The sequence below is a fragment of the Gossypium hirsutum genome, chromosome A03, assembly GCF_007990345.1.
Source record: "Gossypium hirsutum isolate 1008001.06 chromosome A03, Gossypium_hirsutum_v2.1, whole genome shotgun sequence".
NCBI classification, from domain to species: Eukaryota; Viridiplantae; Streptophyta; class Magnoliopsida; order Malvales; family Malvaceae; genus Gossypium; species Gossypium hirsutum.
In genome coordinates, this window is record NC_053426.1 from 21,352,302 (window position 1) to 21,366,100 (window position 13,799).

The 13,799-nt window shown below is 35.0% G+C and overlaps 1 non-coding gene across 1 annotated transcript; it reads right to left on the reverse strand.

The window, feature by feature from the left end:
- Window positions 1-8,626: 8,626 nt before the first annotated feature.
- LOC121225547 (small nucleolar RNA R71) lies at window positions 8,627-8,733 on the reverse strand. The gene has a single exon (XR_005923415.1). It is a non-coding gene; the product is annotated as a small nucleolar RNA R71 (small nucleolar RNA).
- Window positions 8,734-13,799: the final 5,066 nt, after the last annotated feature.

The following is a 13,799-nucleotide window of genomic DNA, read 5'->3' on the forward strand; positions in this document are numbered from 1 at the left end:
GCTTCAAGTATGAAACTGAATTGAATTATTAATTAGAGGTCCTTAAAGAGTAATTTTACCAAGTTCTAAAAATTTGGACAAAAATGGACATGGTTAGGTAAAATTTCAAAGAAAGGCATTAAGGGTATTTTAGTCATTTAGTAATTAAATGAATTAAAAAGGGAAAAAAACAAAAATTTGCTCATCCATCTTCCTCATGGTCGAATGTAACAAGGGGGAAGCCATGGTTAGGGTTTACAAGCTTTCAAGCTCAATAGTAAGTACTCTCGAGCCCCGTTTTTAACATTCTATGCATTTTTGAAGTCCCGAGAACATGATCTACTCATTTGTACCATTAGTTTTAGCTAGGGTTTATGTTTGAAAAATTTACCCATTCATGACATGTTAGTATTTTGATGTTTAATGGTAGAATATGAAAGATTAAAGTTTGATAAACATCTTTTACTTGGTGATTTTTCATGAAAACACCTAAAAAGGACTAAAATGTAAAAGTTGTAAAAATGGTATAAAAGGGTGTTATGATGAAAATTTTAGTTTGCTATAGTTATGAAAATGGTTCGGCTAGGCCTGTAGAATGGGAAAATTGAATAAAAATCATTTTACGAGCCTTGGGGAAAAAGTGCAAATATATAAAAGTTTAAGGGTCAAAATGCAAAATTTTAAGATATGATTTTTGGACCCATATGAATAAGTGACTAATTAGTAAGCTAAATGCGATATTATAGATCAAGGAAAACAAGATTCGGGCTTAGAACGAGGTTTAACAAGGTTATGGACTAATTCGAAATAAGTAGTTGTACTCGAACCCGAGGTAAAGTTTGTATGATGAAATAAGCAAGTTGTTAATGTTATTGTTGTTTATGGCTAAAATCTAAATTGGTATGTTAATTTAGTTGTGATGAATTGATTGAAATGAAAGCTTTTACTATGGTGAGTATACATAATTAATGTAATGTTGTACCATGTGTTTAATGCTTAAATTTTTATTATGGAATGTGTTTTGATTATCCCATGAATATGTGGTTGATGCTATGAAAGGGAAATTAGTACTATTGTAAGCTTGAATGACATGTGGCCATTAAATACGACACCACGAGCAAGTATGCCATGTGCAAGTGAGAAAGAATCCCGCTTGAACCTTAGGAATAGTTTAGGATACAAGTGACATGTCGCTAAGAATTAATCTATTCGAGCTTGTTGAGTGGTCCAAGTTCATGATATGTATGAGATTTTGAACTTGTTGAGTGGCCCAAGTTCATGAGATATGTGGCATCCGAGCTTGTTGAGTGGTCCGAGTTCATTATGGATGCGAGTATCTGAGCTCGTTGAGTGGTCTGAATTCATTGTGGATGCGATGTCTGTGACTAAGTTCTGGGAAACGATCTTGAGTGTTCTACCAGTGGCTAAGTAATCCTTGAGCAGTCGGATACCTATCATCTTTTATGAGCAGCCCGTGTAGTTACACCTAGATTGGTTACTATATGTGCAAGGTTCCGTGTATCCAATAGTATTCCAAGTCTTCAAACGGGTATTGATATGTAATGAATGTGATGAAAGTCCTGAGAAGGGCATGTTAAGAGGTATGGTTATATGATATACTACGATGAGCATAGGTATGTACTTAAATTCATGAGTAATACTTCGGTGAATGATGACTTGTGATGAGGAAGCATATGTATGTGTATATATATGATAAACAAGTAAAAAGGGTTGAATGGTAAACCATCCTTATGCCTATAATTATGAAATTTGTTGCAATATCATGTTAATTTACATTGTGTAATTGAATAAGGGATCCATGAAATGATAAGTCCATGATCAATGTGACAATGAACTTATGTTAGTTATTATGAATTTGCACTATAATAGTGTTGGACAGCAGGACCTATGTGAATTTAAAAATCAACCAAAAAATTGTGGAAATTGAAATAGGAACTGAATAAGATATAAGATTAAAGCTTATTGAGTCTAGTTTCACATAGAGGAAACAGTGTAAACAAAAGAGTTTTATACTATGAGATATTTGAACTTTTGTAAGACAAAGTCAGAGTGATTTCGGGCTCCCCTGTCTCAAATTTGGAAAATCACTAAAAAATTTTCAAAAATTATTATAGGCTAGTATTTAGATGAATAAATCCTTAATGAGTCTATTTTCAAGAGAAATAGATGGAAACATTAATCAAAACCCGTACTATGAGATAATCGGTTTTTAGTAAAGAGAGGTCGAAGCTGTCAAGCAGCAGAATAGGGGTAACTTTAAAGAATAAACTCTAGTTATTGGCTAGACCAAAAATTCTGGAAATTTTATGGTAAAAATATATTTGATTCTAGTTTTAGGGAAAATTTATCGATATTAGATTGGAGTGCCGTAGCTCCAGATATAAATAATTTAGTAACTATGACTCAAGAAAATAGCATGACCAGAAAATAAGTAAAAGTGTAATTATGATTATATTTCCATGGAATCATGCTGATAATTTGCTTATTATTTTCATATGGACTTACTAAGCTTTAAGCTTACTCCCTCCTTTCCATTTCTTTAGTGTTGACAGGTTAGCTCGGGGTTGGAGATTGTCAGAGGCAACCTCACACTATCAAGCCACCTCTTTTGGAGCATTGATGAATCTTAATGTCTTCAAGTGAGTGGCATGTATAGGGACTTAGTTTTATGATAGATGCTACTATGATTAGCCATATGTATTGGCTTATATGGATTCATTGTATATAGCCATGAGATGTGGCGTGTAATGATTGTGGCTTGTAAGCCTAATTATCCATGATAAGTTCTAATGCTTGTGATGCGATGATGTGTTTGTGCTTGTGGGATATGTATGGTTGGTATTATGACATATATGCATGATGGGTGCTTCTTGACCGATCGAAATGGTCATAGCCATGTGGTAAATGTATAATATGGAAATAAGTTGATAATGTTTGAACATGAATACTTGATGTTGATTGAAGCTACTTGATAAATTTATGGTTATGAAAGTTTGGTAAAAGTGGTCATCAAATGATAAGGTCAATGAATATAGAATTGTTGTGTCTAGATTTGATATTATATGAGTACGTATAATAAGTGGATGATAGCATGTTAAAGTTAAGAATATACCTTAGTAAAATATGTTAAATCATTAAAATGATGCAATGATATATATCTTTGATGTGTGTAAAGATGTGAGAGATTAATGATAACAAAAGGATTGGAAAATAGCCTAAGTACTAGTCACATGGGTAGAAACATGGCCATGTGTCTCAACCGTATGGAGGACACGGCCTAGCACCAGGGCATGTGGCCTGGCCGTGTGGTTAAATTTTTTTTGCTGACGTCATAAACAGAGAGTTACATGGCCTAAGGACACGGGCGTGTTGGAGACACATGGGCATGTCCCTATGTCCACACGGGCATGTGCCTTGTTTTAGGAAATTTTTTTTAAGTTTTCCCAAAACTTTTTAAAGTTCTCGATTTAGTCCCAAATCACCTTTAATGCATGTTTAGAGCCTCGGTAGCTCATGTAAGGGACATTATGCATGTGATTGAATGTTTTTAGTTTTGGACAAAATTTTATGGGCCGGTTTTGCATGTTTGTGAATGTTTAAATCTGGTAATGCTTCGAACCCTGTCTCGACGTCAAATACGGGTAAGGGGTGTTACATCTTCTCATCTACATCGTTTACAATTTCATTTACAATGTGAGATTCAAGTGTGGAAAGTAGAGCATTTCTTGAGCTAGTAAGACCCTAATCCTTATTGTACTTGTGAATTATAATATAAGAGATGTAAGGATTCCTAAAAGGATTCTATATACTCATGCGTTCGAGGTTTTAAGGTCTGAATGCCTTCAACCTAATTGATCTACGGTTATCATGCCTAGCTGCTTAGATGATGGAGGCTTTGGAATTTGGAAAAGCTAAGCTAACGAGGATGAAGGAGTTTAGGTGAGTTTCTGTACTGTACCTTTGGGTCATTAATGAAACTGTGCTGCTTGAATGATTTGAGTTATGTCTATCATGAGTTGTCTGAATCCATTCTTGTGTATGATAATGATGATTGAGTATGTTATGAATGCGCACTTGGTGCGAGTATGCAAACATTTGTATGTATGATTTTTGACTATCATGTGATTATGATATGATGTTAAATAAGTGGCAAACTATATGTCATAAGTATTTTGATTTGCATGAAATACATGATTATGTTATATATGGAGTGCGAAGAGAATTACCTTGACGGGGTAGATAAAGATAGGGAAAGATGGGGTAATGGAGGAATGGACAGATTGTTGTAGAAGACAAGGGAGTTGGGCAATATCATGGAATGTCTATCTACTTGCTCGTTAGAGTGACACCGTGATGATGGTTTATTGACTCTATGATGCGACACTAGAACAGTGGTTATCGACTGGTCCTTCAGGCGACACCGTGTAAATAGTTTATAAGTCTTTTAGGGTGACACCTTGAAAGAGGTTTATTGATTCCTCAAAATCAGAAGTCCATGAGTGACCATGGCATCATATTGTGTAACACCATAGTTGGGCTATGGCAACATATAAAGTTCCCTATGATAGTAAACATGACACCATATTATGTAAGACCATAGTTGGGCTTTGGCAATAAATGAAGTACGCTGGGATGGTGAACCAGGAAGCTGACTATAATAGCGCGATTTAGACCCTAATCAGAATAGTGTATTCGGGGCCACAAATTTGAGTCAAAAAAATATTCTAATATTATTTTTGGTGTCTAAGCATGTTAATTTATATGTGTGAAAATTTTGTGTGAAAAGTTTATCGTTTGTGTGCTCGATTTAATTAAAAGGACTTAATCGCGTAAAATGTAAAAGTGGCTAGCTATTTGTTAAAGTGCTACATTGTTATGGCTTTTATAATGTGGGGTTCTTATGATGTAATTTAACCATTAGAAAAATGCATGGACAAATATTGACAACCATTAAATAGTTTTATAATTAAATACTTAAGGTTAAAATAGTAAAAAGTAAAATAACATGTTATTAAATAAAATAAACATAAAATGGCCATGCATTTTAGTTCATCTTTGGCTGAAACTTCAAAAGAAAAACAAAGAAAAAGAACAAGATAGGTTCGGCCTTGTCCAAGCTTGATTCAAGATCAAGAAAAGAGAAAATCGCATTTGGATCGGGGGAAATCTAAAGTTGTTCAATAGTCGACCCGGTCTGTTCGTCTTCGTATGAGGTAAATTCATAAGTAAATATATGTCTTTAAATTCAATTGTATATATTATATTTGTGCTGAATTGAACTATTGCTTGTATATATATGTTCAAGCCGAATTTTTTTAAGTATGGAGAAGTATTTGTAAGCCTGAATCGATCGAGTTACGACATTCGAAAGTCCCTTATGAACCTTAGGAATAGTTAGGATACATATTTCATGATATAGTATTCCGATATATGATATCGTGTAAGACCATGTCTGGGATGTTGGCATCAATTTTTGATTTGTGTGTAAGACCCTGTCTAGGACAGTGGCATCGTTATGTGATTACATGTAAGACCACGTCTGGGACATTGGTGTTGTATGAGTTTTCGACTATCTGAGTATCCTTATTAATTTCGAATGGTTCAACGGGCAATATCGAGTTAAGATCGAATGTGAAATCGAGCTAAAAAGTCAAGTATGTACTAAGTTAAATGATTGAATAGTAAAGTGAGTTTATACTTATATAAATATATGAAATGTGTATTTTGGAAGTGAGAGTTAAAAATTCTTAGAATTATAAGTGTATTCGGCCAAGTGGAAAAATAATGTTGAAGTATATGTATGGATATTCGAAGTTGCAAGCTTGATTATTATATTTGTTGTTATGGTTATTATGATTAGGTTTAATTAAGCTGAATGATGAATGTCATTGAATAGAATTGATTTAATTGCTTATGACTTACTAAGCTATTTAAGCTTACTGTATGTGTTCATTTGCTGTTTTATAGATTTTGTAAGCTAGTTACGAGCTCGAGGATCGTGAAGGAAGTTCGTCACACTATCGAGCATTGTCTCGGTTTTTTAAAAGCATGAATTTTGAACCTATGGCATGTATAGTCTAGCACTTGTTTTGGTTGGTTTTGAAAGTGTATATATATAGCTATGCGAAAATGACTTAATTTTCATGTTTAAATTCGGTTATATTCAATCATGGTTGGAGTTTATTTTGGTATGCATATTGAATGGTATGAATGATTTCTGTTTTGGTTATATGCTTATATTTTGTTAATGATATGAATAATTTATAAATAGCTTTAAGTAAGTTTGATATATGGAAAACGGATGTATTTTAGGTTGTGGCTTATTAATGATGTCAATCATAATGATAATTCGGTCATGTTTTAGCTTATATTGAAAATATGTATTCATGGTATGTTGTTTAATGCATGATTATACACGGCTAAACCTAGTCAAAATAAAGTTGTATGCTTACGACATGTTTACCTATGAATTAGCTACTTAGGTTCAGTCATGAATATCAATGAGTGAATAAAATTTTAAAAGTCATATTGAAGTTATTCGAATGACCGAATGTTAGCTAATTGTTTGATAGTGAATATGTAATTATAAGTGATAAACCATAATATATACATATTTTTACCCCATGTTTAACATATTTATGGATGATTTTTCCTCAGTTTCATTGAATTCGATGCTCCTAATCCTTTAAATTAATGTTTTATACTCAGGAGAGCATAGGAAGGCGAAAATAGCAAGAAACGGGCCAAAATGGGACAAAATGGGCCTAATTTAGTGTTTCACACGTCCTAGGCACTTCCACATGGGTAAACCACACACTCGTGTTACACGGCCATGTCGACTAACAACCAAGTCAGAATTGCACACGGCCTGAGGACCTTCACACAGGCGTGGCACACGGCCATGTTCCTATCGAGCCCAAGTCTAATTCTACTTAGAAAAGGCTAATTTTGAGGGTTTTAAAGCATTCCAAAGTCTATATAAACACCCTAGAAGAGGATTAATGTGGGACATGGAGAGTAGAAGGCAGAAAATACTTAAGAATAGCCATCGGAATCAGTTCAGGAGTAGGATCTACTTCAAGACTGAAGATCTCCATTCAATTTTCTTAGATGTTCTTTGGGTTCTTTATGTTTTGTTATTTTCCCAATCTTAAGATGTTTTCCATTATTATGAACCGAACTCCCTAAATACTTAAGGGAGATGAATCCTAAGACGAATCTTATTACTATTTGAATTATATGATAAATACTTGTTCTTATTCTTAATTGTGAGTTTTAACCCTTGCTTTAATATTCCAGGATACTAATTTAGGTTTTTGATGTGCTTATTTAGTGGAGCAAAAGTCATTGTTTAAGAGTAGATCATTCATAATTAAGCTGAGTTGCATGCAATCCTAGAGATAGGACGACATAAATCTGCAGGATTAGAGTCAAATCTAATAAGGGGATCCATAGATCGAGTTAACGCGACAATAGGAGTTTTAATTAGAAAGAGATTTCGATTAATCAACCTAGAGTCAGTTGTTCTTAGTCTCGAGAGAGATATTAACATAAATCAGGGACTTCTACGGATTAAGTTAAGTGAATAAATTCTCTAATTCAGAAGTAATAAGTGAAGTCTAGGTGGATTCTTCCTTGGGTATTGTCTTCTCCATCGGTTTTCTAAAAAGTATTTTTCAATTTTAATCTTTTTCGTAATCTTAGTTAATTAGATAATTAGTTTTAGATTAAAAACATCCTTTAATTCTTAGGCTAGATAATAAAAAGATAGTAATTACTAATACTTTTAGTTCTCGTGGATACGATATTTTCGGTCTCATCATAACTATACTACTGTTCGATAGTTGCACTTGCCTTAGTCGAATTTTTAGTTAGTTTCACAACCATCAAGTTTTTGGCACCGTTACCGAGGACTAAGATATTAGGAACATTTAATTTTTATTACTTTAGTCATTTTACTTTTATTGTAATTTACTTATTGTTTTTAGTCTAATTTTTCTTTTCTAATTTTTCTTTTGTCTGCCTCTGGCAGGTGTCTCAAGTTTATGACTAGGAGGAACCCTCTGGATCTTTGCTTTTTGATAGTGAGATAGAGATCACAGCTCACAGAAACCGAAGAGAAATAAGGTGAAGTCTACAATACATAGAGGACGAGTGAGAGGATGATATCTATACTACAATCGAAGAGATTGCTGAAAATCAAAATAATCCGCTGCCTCCTGTAGTTGCTGCAAATCCAATAGACCAGAATCCTGCTCCTCGTACTATGTATGATTATGCTAAACATACTTTAACAGGAACTGAATCGAGTATTGTTAGACCTGCTGTTGCTGCAAATAATTTTGAACTGAAACCTAACATTATTCAAATGATACAATAGTTTGTTTAGTTTGATGGTTTGCAGGACGAGGATCCAAACACTCATTTAGCAAATTTCCTAGAATTCTGCCACACCTTTAAGATTAATGGTGTTTCTGACGATGCCATTCGCCTTCGGTTGTTTCCCTTTTCATTAAGGAATAAGGCTAAACAGTGCTTAAACTCTTTACCACGAGGGTCAATCACTACTTAGGAACAAATAACCAAAAAAATTTTACTTAAATACTTTCCGCCGGCCAAAATAGAAAAATTGAGGAATTATATCTCTTTTTTTGTGCAGATGGATTTAGAAACTCTTTATTATGCATGGGAGAGATACAAAGACTTATTGAGAAGGTGCCCTCACCATGGGTTACCTCTATGGCTGCAGGTTCAGACTTTTTACAACGGTGTGAACCCCTCAACAAGGCAACTTATCGACGTAGCTACCAGTGGAACTTTAAACAATAAAACACCTGAAGAGGCTTATGAATTTATTGAAGAGATGTTGCTGAATAACTATCAGTGGCAAGTCATAAGAACGAAGCAGACAAAAGCAGCTAGTGTTTTCAACCTCGACGCGGTCACTATGCTATCTAACCAGGTAGAACTTTTAAATAAAAAGATTGATGGTTTGTATGGTTCTACTCAAGTACATCCACTGATGAGGTGTGATTCAAATAGAGGAGTGCATAACACATACTATCCATCCTTCAACCCTAGCACCAAGGAGGAACAAGTCCACTATATGGGTAATAATTCTAGATCTCAAAATAATCCGTATAGTAACATGTTTAATGCAGGTTGGAGGAACCATCTCAATTTCTCATGGGATGGTCAAGGAAATCAAAGACCATAACATCCTCCAGGTTTTAAACAACCACCTTACCAACAAGAGAAGAAACTGGACCTTGAAGAGATGCTCACAAAATTCATCTCGGTGTCAAAAACTCATTTTCAGAATACTGAAACAGTGCTTGAGAACTAACAAGCATCAATTCAAGGGCTCAAAACTCAAATAGAATAGCTTACTAAGTTGCTTTCTGAACGACCACAAGGTAGCATGCCCAGTAACACAGAAACTAACCCAATGGAGCAACTCCATGCCATCGCTGTGCATGACGAAGAAAGGTTAGTTGAATCTAAATTTGAAACGAGGCACGAGGCTGTGGTAAGTAATGGTAAGGATAAGATGAATCAGGGTACACAGGAGCCGGTAAGTAAATAGTATAAACCTCGTGTGCCATACCCTAAGGCGACAAGGAAAGACCACACGGATGAACAATTCGATAAATTCTTTAAATTATTAAAAAAATTACATATTAACTTACCGTTTATTGAACCTCTTTCACAGATGCCAAATGCAGTGAAAATTTTAAAGGAGCTCTTGGCTAATAAACGGAAGTTAGATGATGCGTCGCATGTGGAATTAAATGAAGCTTGCTCAGACATTCTAAAGAATAAGCTACCCAACAAGTTGAAAGATCCAGAGAGTTTTATGATTCCTTGCTTAATAGGTAGTTTAAATATTAATAATGCGTTGGCTGATCTAGGGGTGAGCATTAATGTTATGCCCTATAAAATGTTTAAACAACTAGGTCTTGGGAAACCAAAACAAACTAGGATGAGCATTCAACTAGCAGATAAAACAATTAGGTTTCTCAGGGGTATCATTGAAGATGTGATAGTCAAAATTGATAAATTTATATTCCCAATTGATTTTTTTGTTCTAGACATGGAAGAGGATAGTGATGTGCCTTTGATTTTAGGACGACCCTTTTTAGCAACTGCCAGGACTATCATTGATGTTGGTACAAGAGAACTAATACTTCGTGTAGGAGATGACACAATTCCTCTCCAAGCTCCTAATTGGACTAAATTATCTGGTAAGCAAGATGGCTATACAAGTTCTGTTGATATGAATAACATTATGGCTCAAACTTCTTTTCAGGGAACTCCTAGGAAGAACGTGATGGAGCCACATTCTAATCCATGTGACAAAAACAGAGTGACTCACGACGAACGAAGGCTTCAGATCGATGAATTAGACGAATGACGAACACATGTCAAGGAGGAACCAAAAGTAAATGATGAATTAAAGCGACGCCATGATTGGCGTAGGGATGAAATAAAGTAATTTAAGGTCAGGGATAAAGTATCGTTAGATGAAAAGGACCCCCGAATTGCTACTTCAAAGCTTAATACAAAATGAGCGATTCTTTTCACGGTACTGAATGTTTTCCCATACAGTATAGTCAAGGTAAATCATTCTCAATTTGACACGTTTAAGGTAAATGTTACTCGACTTAGACTTCATGTGGATAATAGAATTAATAATGAGAAAGAGGAGTCTCGACTCCGTGATTCGTCATGACCATGCAAATGAAGAGGTAAGTCGAGCTTAGACTCTAAATAAGTGCTTTTTGAGAGGTAACCCGAGCACTAACACCACTAATTAGTTTATTTTAGCTATTTTTCATATTTTAATGCAGGTACAGTGGCCCATACGGCCTGGACACACGGGCATGTCCTTGGCCGTGTAGAAACAAGGCTAAAAAAAATCCCCAAGTATCGCGCCACACGGCCTGCGATAAAGCTACATGGCCGTACGACATGGCCGTGTCGACTAAAACCAAGTTAGAATTGCACACAGCCTGAGGACCTTCACATGGGCGTGGCACACTGCCGTGTCCCTATCTAGCCCAAGTCTAATTCTACTCAGAAAAGGCTAATTTTGAGGGTTTTAAAGCAGTCCGAAGTCTATATAAACACCCTAGAAGAGGATTAAAGTGGGAAACAGAGAGTAAAAGGAAGAAAATACTCAAGGATAGCCATCGGAATCAGTTTAGGAGTAGGATCTACTTCAAGACTGAAGATCTCCATTCAATTTCCTTAGAAGTTCTTTGGGTTCTTTATGTTTTGTTATTTTCCCAATCTTGAGATGTTTTCCATTATTATGAACTGAACTCCCTAAATACGTAAGGGAGATGAAACCTAAGAAGAATCTTATTACTATTTGAATTATATGATAAATACTTGTTCTTATTCGTAATTGTGAGTTTTAACACTTACTTTAATATTCCAGGATATTAATTCAGGTTTTTGATGTGCTTATTCAGTGGAGCAAAAGTCCCTTTTTAAGAGTATATCATTCATAATTAAGCGAAGTTGCATGCAATCCTAGAGAGAAGACAATATAAATCTGCCGGATTAGAGTCAAATCTAATAATTAAGTCATAATTAGTATTTTCATAATTAAGTCAAGTGAATAAAATGTCTAATTCAGAATGTAGAAGTGTTTGAGAATATGGGAAGCCTATTAATAATGGGATCCGCCAAATTTTGACGGTGAGAGGAATTAGTATAAACGGTCTCAATGTTGTAGTGGTAATGGAAGGGATACCTTCTTCGAGGTATTTAAGTATTTGCTATTAAAAGTTCACCAGTGTTTGGCAATAAAGTATTATTGGTTATGATAGTGAGACGAACAAGTGGATTTTAACCCTAAGGGTTTGCAGATAAGAGGTAGCCAAAGACGGGTAAGTCCGCCAAAGATTCTCTCAAGAGAAAGGTTCGCCAAGGATTATCTTTAGTAGAGAATCTGTCAAAATTTAACTAAAGAATAGGATACATGTTAGTCTATTTTAGTAAGAGGAGTCCATGTGGGACTGCCCGTAGTAGAAAATCCTCTAAAGAAATCTGAGAAATAGATAGTCCTTCGGGGTTATCTGCTTTGGAGAATGTCATAGTAAAATGTTTTGAAGGGGAAAGATCCTACAAGACTATCCTACGAAGTACAAGTCCGCAAGCAAAGGGGTGTATATCTATAAGCTATGTGTCATATACGAGACTACAAGTGAAAAATGTTAAAATTGGGTCTTCCTTAAAAGAGGGTCAATGCAAGGGCTAAGTAAAAAGAAGACAGTTGTTGAACTAATAAGGGAGTCATATTTTGTAGTGGAAAGTCCGACGTTTTAAATTTTTTAGTAAATCCATAAATTTATAATTCATTCGTGACCAAATATATAAAAATTGTCCAATTGTATAATGTTCGTGCATGATAATTTTAAAATATCCCAATATTAAACTCCATGCCATAGTTCATATAAAAATAATTGCAGTCCTAAAAAAATATAAAATAATATAATATAAAAAACATTATTTAGATAAATAAAAAAGATGAGACCTCATAATGCTGAGTCAGAGCCTTAATTTTTTGGATTACCTAAAAAATGTTAAACTAAGGTAGTGAGCTATGAAGCTCAGTGTTAGTTGAAAACATATGTAAACAGTGCAGTAACAATCAGACAATCAAATTTTACAATAAACCAAAAAAAAAATTAATAACTGAAAACCACAATAGACTATAGCATCACAGTACTTGATAATTGCAACAATTATGCATGGCATGTTCTAACGAATATCTATGCAAAGATTCTACCTATCAATCCGCTACACACCATGAGTCCCTTAGAACCTATCTATTGAATCACCAAAATAATTAAGAGTCGTGGCTCAGTGTGGATAAACCACCAATAACAATATACTGACAAGTTGCTGGTAATGTGGACGAACCACATAATGCAGATATACTGCTAGTGTAAGTGAGGACGAGTTGCCAATAATGTGCAGATAGTGTTGCTAGTAATGTGCATATAAACTGCCAATAATGTGGCCAAGACACTAATATGTTGTAGAAAAATTGCTAATAAATGTGGTCAAGCCACCAATAATCAATCCCCTACAATACTCCGGTGCAATGCACTCAGAACAATATTGCGGACTTTAAATACCTCTAATCTCCACATAACTCCTCCATCTCCAATCATCCCAGTCCCCATGCACTGCAATATAGAATGTCATGAATGTCGCATATCATGCTAAATAATACAATAACATTATCAATGGCATGCTCAACATGCTTTCAATTCAACAATTTCAATTTCATGACTTTCAAGAAAAAAGTATAAGCAGTAGCAATCCATAACTTGCTTCCATACAAGCAATTACATGTCAAACATGATCATACAATCTAATAACAATAATAGTGTCTCAATTCTACCTATAAGATCTCTAACAAGACAGAGGTAAACATAGTGAAATAGGGGTCACACGACCATGTGGCTAGGCCATGTGAGAGGGTATAAACCATGTTACTAAGGTACACAGTCATGTGGACTGACCATGTAACTCTCTGAGGCCATGTGTCAATCGATAAATTCCCTAAAAGTAGTCACATGACTGTGTAACTCACACTAGGACTTGTGTCAAAAAATTAACCTTAACATCTACAGTGGCACACAGTCATGTCGACCACTCGTACGCAGCGAACACTCGTATGGGTAGGCCATGTAGTCTAAAATCCACACTCAATTTTGCTACACTTCACATGATTAGAGCATAGAAACACCTATCGGTCACAAATGTTTAGAACACACAGA